Source organism: Xiphophorus hellerii, chromosome 13 (assembly GCF_003331165.1).
Source record: "Xiphophorus hellerii strain 12219 chromosome 13, Xiphophorus_hellerii-4.1, whole genome shotgun sequence".
Lineage (NCBI taxonomy): Eukaryota > Metazoa > Chordata > Actinopteri > Cyprinodontiformes > Poeciliidae > Xiphophorus > Xiphophorus hellerii.
In genome coordinates this window covers 6711218-6719898 of record NC_045684.1, presented here as the reverse complement: position 1 = coordinate 6719898, position 8681 = coordinate 6711218, and the positions used below count along the sequence as shown (strand labels likewise).

General features: G+C 35.3%; 1 long non-coding RNA gene across 2 annotated transcripts; it reads right to left on the bottom strand.

Moving 5' to 3' along the window:
- Positions 1–3586: 3586 nt before the first annotated feature.
- LOC116731918 (uncharacterized) lies at positions 3587–8413 on the bottom strand. 2 transcript variants are annotated; one of them, XR_004341665.1, is made up of 3 exons: positions 7550–8413; positions 5841–6022; positions 3587–5231 (listed from the first exon to the last, which is right to left on the bottom strand). It is a non-coding gene; the product is annotated as an uncharacterized LOC116731918 (long non-coding RNA). The 2 variants fall into 2 exon arrangements; XR_004341664.1 differs by having other exon boundaries at positions 3672–5231; positions 5695–6022.
- Positions 8414–8681: the final 268 nt, after the last annotated feature.

Here is an 8681-nt window from a genome sequence, read left to right as displayed (position 1 = left end):
GTATTTTTTTTTATGAACTTTGCAGTTATTTTTCTTTGTAGAACTTGTTTCCATCTCCAACCCCCAGACTGACACTTCCAACCTCTAAGCCTTTTTTCAACAGGACCCAATTATTCTGCTCATGTTTCCAGGTGGATTTTTCCTTCAAGTACGGTGTGAAAGTAAAGACGGCTCGAGTAAACCAGCAGCCTGAGGGTGAAATTCACCTACGGAGCCACGGCCGTGCCCGAAGTTTAGCACAAACACACACACACGTTATAAACAAACACTCAGCAGAGACAGGTTTCCTGTCCCCACTCCCTTAAAGGGTAAAAAACATCAGCAAGAGCACTGCTTGAGTTTCTAATCCTATGTAAACAGACTTAGTGTAAGGCAAAGAGGAAGAGCAGGATAAGGAGCAGAAGGATGCAAAGGGAGGGAGGGGAAGAAGCTGAGGAGGAGAAAACAATAGTGAAAAAGGGAGAGTAAGGTGAGGATGGTTTGAAAGGCAGACGGCAGAATTAAAGGGTTTAAAGACAAAGTTTTACCGAAGACTCGACTTCTGCAAGAAAAGTTGAACAGCTGCAGCTTGAACAGAAAAAACATGAAGAAAATGTATTTTCTTTTCACATCAACTGTTTAGATTACAGCCACTAAAAAACAAAAGGGTAACACTTTATTTGACGGGTTGTGAATAAGACTGTCATGACACCGTCATAAACATGACATAACACTGTCATAAACATGAATACGTCTTCATGAATATTTATGACTGTTGTCATAAAGTGTCATTCGGTAAATCATGACACTTTTAATACAAAGTTGACATTATTCAAAATGTCTTTGTTATGACAACTTGATATTAAAGAAATCATGATCTGACATAAATTTGTTATAAAAGTATTACTGATTAAACTTTAGCTTTAACATAAAGCTACATAATTTTTAACGTTTAATCAGTAATACTTTTATAACAAATTTATGTCAGTTCATGATTTCTTGGTTAATATCAAGTTGTCATAACAAAGACATTTTGAATAATGTCAACTTTGTATTAAAAGTGTCATGATTTACCAAATGACACTTTATGACAACAGTCATAAATATTCATGAAGACTTACTCGTGTTCATGACAGGTGTTATGTCATGTTTATGACGGTGTCATGACAGTCTTATTCACAACCCGTCAAATAAAGTGTTACCAAAGAAAGAATTTTTGTACTTTTTTCTCAGAATTTTAGCTTTAATCTAAGGTCAAAAGTCAGAATTTAGAGATTAAGAATTTTGAGAAAAGTCAGAATTCTGAAAAAAAAAGAAAAAAAGCTCACATTTCTGAAATTAAAGTCAAAATTCTGATTAAACAAGTTAGAATTTGGAGAAAAGACAGAATTTTTAGATTAAAGTCAAGATTTCGATAAAAGTCAAAATTCTGTTTAAAACAAGTCAGATTTCTGAAAGTAAGTCAAAATTCTAAGATTAAGACTTTTGAGATAAAAGTCAAAATTCTGTAAAAGATAAAGAAAAGTTTGATTTCTGAAATTAAAATCAGAATTCTGAGGAAAACAAATCAGACTTCTGAGATTAAGAATTATGACTTTAAGGTCAAAATCCTATTTCTTCCAGTGGCTCTAATCCTTTTCTGTAGTTTTTACCCATTTCTATTACTGATATATATTTTTCTCATTAAGTCTTTTTAATTTTATGCAGTTGAAGCCTAAAAGCAACATCTCCTTTGGTAAATGTTTTCCATCTCCACATCTTTCCATTATGAAATCAGAGCGCAGACATTTCCATGTAGATACGTTAGACTGAGCGCGATGTTTTTGCTATGAGCTGTAAACATTTCTTTTTGTTAATATGCAGAATGCAGTTTAGAAAAGGACAGAATCCAGGTCTCCATAAATAGATGTGCAAGCATCAGACAATGTCCACTAAAAACAGTCAATGTTGTAAAAAAATGCATCTTTTCTGGACACTTTAATTTTGAAAGAAATGTTGACAATACTATAAAAAAATTGGTTATTTTTAAATAACTAAACATTTTGCCTAAACTCTTGGAGAGGCTAAAGAAGTTATAATTTATTCTCAGCATTTCAAAAAACAAATTAATGATCTCATGTTGCAAATGTTAAATAAATAAATTAAATTACGACTCATCCTGAATGATCATATCGACTCCCTCCACCGTCATTTTAATTTATCTGAGGATTATTTTAGATCATTTTCAATTCAGCTGTTACCATCTTACTGTATTTTACTTGATATTTAGTTTAGTTTTTTATGCCAACACCTTTTATTACAGGTTTAGTTTAAATACCAATTTAAATGATGTTTTAAAAATAAATGATTGTTTTGAGTCTCTGATGACCAAAACTAAAAAAAATACAATTTATCTCAAAGAAAATATAAAAAAGTTGTCTCCATGTCAATTTAAACACACTGTGTGTCTTTCTGAATGTTTAAAAATAAGCAACCGTCCATTAAAGCACCTTAGTCCAACTTAGGTAAGACTGCAAAAACACAAAACCTTACCAAGTAATTTTGGTCTAGTTTAAATTACTTACAAAACCTGAAATTTGACAAACTAGCTTAAAAGTAAATCTTCAGCAAAATATAGAGGCTTGTTTTAAGTAAATAATCCCTTAACATGGATGAAAAAGTGCTTATTCTACTGGCATATAAATTATAGCATGGGAAGAATGTCTTGTTATAAGTTAAATAATCTGCAAATGGAACTACTTTCTTAAAATCAGTATTAAGGAATTATTTACTGAAAATAAGCTTCTATATCTCGCTAAAAATGCACTTAAATATTGGTGAAAAAGTGCTAGTTTCATTGCTAAGGGGAACTGAAGCCGTTACCTAGCAACCCCAGCCAAACCCAGCCCGTCTCCTAGCAACCGGTTCCAGTTCCACTGGCAGATTTTATCACTTATAAAATGACATTTTGCCCACAAAATAAGATAATTTGCCTGCTAATAGAAAAAAAACTATTTTTCCTCAGTAATAATGAATGATTTACTTAAAACAGGCCTCTATACAACTTGCTGAAAAGTTGATTTTAATTTAGTTTGCCCTATTTCAAGTTTTCTAAGATATTTGCACTAGAAACTAGACCAAAAATACTTGTTAAGGTTTTGTGTTTTTGCAGTGAAAAGCCTACACAGGTTTTTTTTTCTGTCTTTCTGCAGCAGCTGACAGCGGAGTAATGAGAGTTTTAGCTCTTTCAAGGGGAGACAGGCGCGAGAGCAAGTGAAAAGATAAGACAGTGAGACGTCTTGGAGAATTATTTTCTTCCTTTATCACCATTTTACTCCTTTATGAGCTTTAGCAACTCAAATGTATTTACCTGTCAAGGTGGCAAAGCCAGCGGAGATTAAAAAAATCCAATGAGAGTGGAGGGAGAGGAGAAGAGATAAAGTGAGTAAAGGTATAAATCGGCAGTGAGGACGGAGGAATGGAGGAGAGGAACGGGTTTAGTTCGGCAGTGAGACGCTGGGACAGTCAGCAGTAGTTTGTGCAGGGCAGCATTTCCTCTCTATGAGTGAGTGTGTTTACAAGACGGGATATGAAGTGGTTATGAGCGTCATCACACTTGGAAAATAAATGTTTCTGCTGTACAAGAGTGGGTATAAAAACCTCTACACTCATGTTGAAATGGCAGGTTTTCATTTTGTTTTATTTTTTTAAAAAAATCCATATTTAGTGTGATTATATGGAAGAGGGTTAGTGCCACCTACAAAAAAAATCAATAAATTTTTTTACTTTAAGTCCCAAATTTTGACTTTTATCTAAGAGCTCAACTTATATTTCTAATTTTGTGTAAATTCAAATAAATAGCCAAACATTCTTAAGTGTGTGCAGTTAGCAAATGAAAATAATCACGTAACAAAGGATTTGTAAAGCTGCACTGAAAGCCTGTGCCAAATTTATTTGGTAGATTTCAGTGTTAACACCATGTTTGTCTCATGGACAACTCTGATTCTGGAAAAAATGTCAGATTTCTGAGTTTAGAGTGATAATTATGAGAAAAAGGTGAATTTTTATTATTTTAAAGTAATAATTGTGAGTTTAATCCCAGATTGAGTTTTCAAATCTGAGAATTCTGAGATTAAAATCAGAATTTTGAGATTAAAAGTCAGATTCCAGAGAAAAACTGAGAATATTGAGATTAAAATCAGAATTTTGAGATTAAAGTCTCTTACCTAAATATCTCACTTTAGGTACACACTAAAATCTTGAAGGGGGAATAATAAATAAATAACTGAAAATGCTGAAATTGTTTTAATCCTGTTTTCAGAATTAATTTTCACCTAAAAACTCATGTTGGTAGAAAATCAGTATCACCTGTCACCATTTAAAAGGTGTTTTTTCACCCCCAGATTATAAAATAAAGTTATGTTTGCATCAAAAAAGCTGAAATTTCAACATGGTTGTACAGACTTTTAATACCCACTATCAAGTTTTCTGTGAGGCAAATAAGACAGAATTTATCTGAAACTTTTGCAGATAATTTAAAACAGATGAAATCTTAATTATAAATAAAGATATAAAATATAGACTTTGTTAAACACAGCAGTTGATTCATGCCTGAGAAGCTAATATTATGAATCACAAACTGCCATTGAACAGCAATCAGAGACATTGAGTTAATGAGAGTGAAGAGACGGTGATTTCTTCTGTAATTAAATGGAAAAATGTGAATAAGAAACCGTTCAATGGTTACAGCTTCAATCTGAAGACACCCTGATGGGAGGGTGGGTGGATAAACGAATGAATAAATGAATGAATGAATAGTTTCATACTCCATCTCTGATCCGCTGGAGATCTCCGTCTGGGATTGACGGGAGGCACTCCAGAACTTAATAATAATAATAATAATAATACAAAAAATCCTTCTTCAACTTTTAACACAATAAAATCCAGTCGTAATTCAAATTGATAAGATTTCATATCCTCGATTCCACCTGATCATGCTGATCTCAATCAGCAGAGGCTCTGATAAGGACAGGAAGAAAAGTCTCCTTCTCCCTCAGAGAGGAAATTAAAAAAAACGAAAACCATCCTGTAAAACTTTCTGTCAGTTTTTTGTTCCTTTCAGGTAAAGGTTCGGTCACCTTCCTTGCAGCGAAGCCCCCCTCCGGAGATCTTCAGAAACCTAAAGATTTACCAAGCGAAGAGAAGATTGGGTCCTGCTGAGGAGGAGGAAGAGGAGGAGGAGGGAGGAAGATCGCTCCAGGCTCTCTGCCCATCTGCAAGGACAAAAAGCTAAAAGTTGGTTTCAGCACTGCAAAAGCTCAAAATCTTACCAAGAATTTCTGGTCCAGTTTCTAGTGAAAATATCTTATTACACGTGAAATAAGACAAACTCACTTAAAACTAACTTTTCAGCAACACATTATTTTAAGTAAATGATTCCTTAATGTTGGTGAAAAAGTTCCAGCGGTAGATTATTTCACTTCTGCCAGTGGAACTAGAACTGGTTGCTAAGAGACGAGTTGGGCTTGGCCGGGGTTGCTAGGTAACGGCTTTAATTCTCCTTTCCTCTGGAACTAGAACTTTTTCACCAATATTAAGAAATTATTTACTTAAAATATCTTGCTTAAAAATTACTTATAAGTTAGTTTGTCATATCCCAAGATTTTTGTACTAGAAACTAAATCAAAAATACTCTGTAAGATTTAGTGTTTTTACAGTGAGTTTGAGGTTTAGCACCTCTCTTTTTGGACCGTCCTCCAGAGGCCTAAAATAAACCGAGTTCTTTGAGAATAAAACAGAAATCTGTCCATTGTGTTTAGGTTTGAACTTTGATGTCTTCATCCACTCAGGAAGCGAACCGCGCCACCTTCCAGCGTTCACACCTGGCTGCGAGAAAAAGCCCAGAGGAGAGCTGCTTTCTCTCCCCCGTCTGAATCTTTATTCCGACTTCAAACCCTCGCTCTTCTCCGGGGGGGTTTTCAGCTCCGAGATTTGACAGGAGACCTCCAACCATGAGGAGGCCCATTACGGCAGAGTGTGTGCAGGTCGCCTGAGGGGGCCCCCTCTGCAAGACAGAAACAGATACACATCACTGCCGCTCTGCTGCGCCTGCAAATGCGTCTTGGAATTCTAATATACACGAAAGACGCAGGAAACCGAAGGAAAAGCTGGTCTGGGGAATGCAAAATCTGCATTTAACGATCTGTTTTCTGTTCCTGGCGTTAATTTAGTTTCAGATAATAGTTGGGGGTTTTAGAAAGTCTGCAAAAACACAAAATCTTACAACGTATTTGTGTTTACTTTCTGGTGCAAATATCTTAGCAAACTTGAAATAAGACAAACTTAACAGTAACTTTTCAGCAAGATATGGGAGCTTGTTTTGGGTAAATAACTTTATTATTAGTTCCACTGGCAGGTCATTTAACTTATAACAGGACATTTTTCCCATGTTATAAATTAATTTATCTGCCAAAAGAACAAGAACTTCTTCATCAATATTAAAGAATTATTTACTGAAAACAAGTTTTTACATCTTGCTGAAAAGTTACGTGGAAGTTTGTTTATTTCCAGTGTAATAAGATGTTTGCACTAGAAACTGGGCCAAAACACTTGGTAGGATTTTGTGTTTTTGCAGTGTTCCTGGTTAGCTGGGAATAGACAGAGTTGGGTAGCAACTAGTTACATTTTCTCAATTAAATTTACTTGACTAACTATTTTGAAAATTTTATTTTTAGGAGTATTTTTTACTACTCTGTACTTTTTACTCTTACTTGAGTAAAATTTCTAGATTTTCTACCCACTGAATAAGAACAAACATGTTTTAACCAAAAATTCACCAGTCACAGATACACACCTGCAGTTTTTATTAAAGTTTAATAATTTTTGTATTAAAAGATACTGATTTTGGATTTTGTTGTTTTTTGCTACTTATATGAATTATTGTTCACAAATCCCCAAATTTCCACTTAACTTTATATTTTGGTCTGTCTGATAATTTTTAAATATTAAATGATTAATAATTTGATCAGTTACTCAGTGCGTAAGTAGACTTTTTACCAAATAAAATCTTTAGCAGTATACATATGAAAACTGCAGAATAAGATTATGGCCACTGGAGAAGAAAAGAAGAAATTCTGGCTTTAATCTTCTCAGATCAAAGAAGATTAAATTTCTAAATTTTGATTTTTTTTCCCCAGAATTTTGAATTTTTTTCTTAGAATTTATTGCAGAATTCTATCGCTCTTAGAAGACTAAACTAAAGTCAAAATTCTGACTTTTTGTCCGAATTTTCAGAAACAAAAATCAGATTTTTTCTTTTTTGTGGCCCTAATACTGTTCAGTGAGAACTGCTTTCATTTGATTGATAAGATATTATTTCTCTGGGCCCCATAAACCTTTACGGCGGGCTGTGTTTGGCCCGCGGGCCCTCAGTTCCAGCCCTGAGTTGTACTGTTGCTTTGGGTGGTGGTGTGTTTATCTTTTCTCCTAATTTCAGTGACATCTTGAGGGACAACAAAAACCTAAATCAAAGTAATTTCTTTTGCATGCTCATCTTAGTGTTTGACATTTGGGGGCCGTTTCTCAGACTCACCTGTTGATGTCAGTAAAGCAGCGAGACGCCATGCTGCCGCTGACGTCCCTTTCTGTAGCAAACCGACAAAATGTGCCGCTGGGAGGAATGTGTTTGCGTTGGTCACTTGTTCCTTCAGGTCCTCTTTAATTTGGACATTTTGACTGTAGACTTTAGCTGAAAACACCAGTTACTAAGCAACTGGCAGAGAGCCGCTGGAAGCCGGCTCGTCTCATCTCTGCAGTCAAACCGATTCAACACAGCTTTGTTCAGTCTGTCCTCCGTCTCTCCTGAGCCTCCTCTGCATCCTCCTCTACATACACTGCTAAAAAAAACAAAAATAAACGCTTCACCGTCCAGGTGAGCTTCACAAAATGTTTGAACAAGTCTTTAAAGTCTCTTAATAAGTTTTGAAAATAAATATAAAGCAACAAAAACAAGTTCTTCTCCCATGAGAGACAGCAACCCTAGCATGTTGCCCAGCAGGCGGTTGATGAAATCACCTCTCCAACATTCGCCGCATCGCTGCCGACTCCGGCAGAGATGCTGGAGAGCCGCAGGGCTCGGGGATTTCTGCAACCTTCACCACATCTGAGCAGAAACCAGACTGGACGTCGATTCGCAGCGCGTCACGCTCATCAGAGGGGTTGCAGGTTTTGCCAAACATGATGCGAATCTAATCTTTCTGAAAGCAACATTTTCAGAAATATTTTCTCGCTTCTTTCACAGCAAGAAAATAGGATTTCTTTGACATTTGTTCAACAAAACTGACTGCATTTAGGCAGAGTTTCGGTGGTAACTAATTACATTTACTCAGTTACATTTACTTGAATTACCTTTTTTTTTTAAAAATTAACTTTTTACTTTTACTTGAGTAATTTTATTATGAAGTATTTCTACTCTTATTTGAGTAAAACTTCTGGGTTCTCTACCCACTGATGATGTAATTTTTAAATATTAAATAACTGATGATTTGATCAGTTACTCAGTACTTGAGTAAACTTTTTACCAAATAGTTTTACTTGAGTGTAATTTCTGGATACTCTGCCCACCTCTGCCGTTGTTAGTTGGTGTGTTTCTGCTCAGGTGTGACGCCTGCTGGGTGAGACAACGATCACAAGTAAAGCAGCAAGAACACAAAATGCACTTTTCT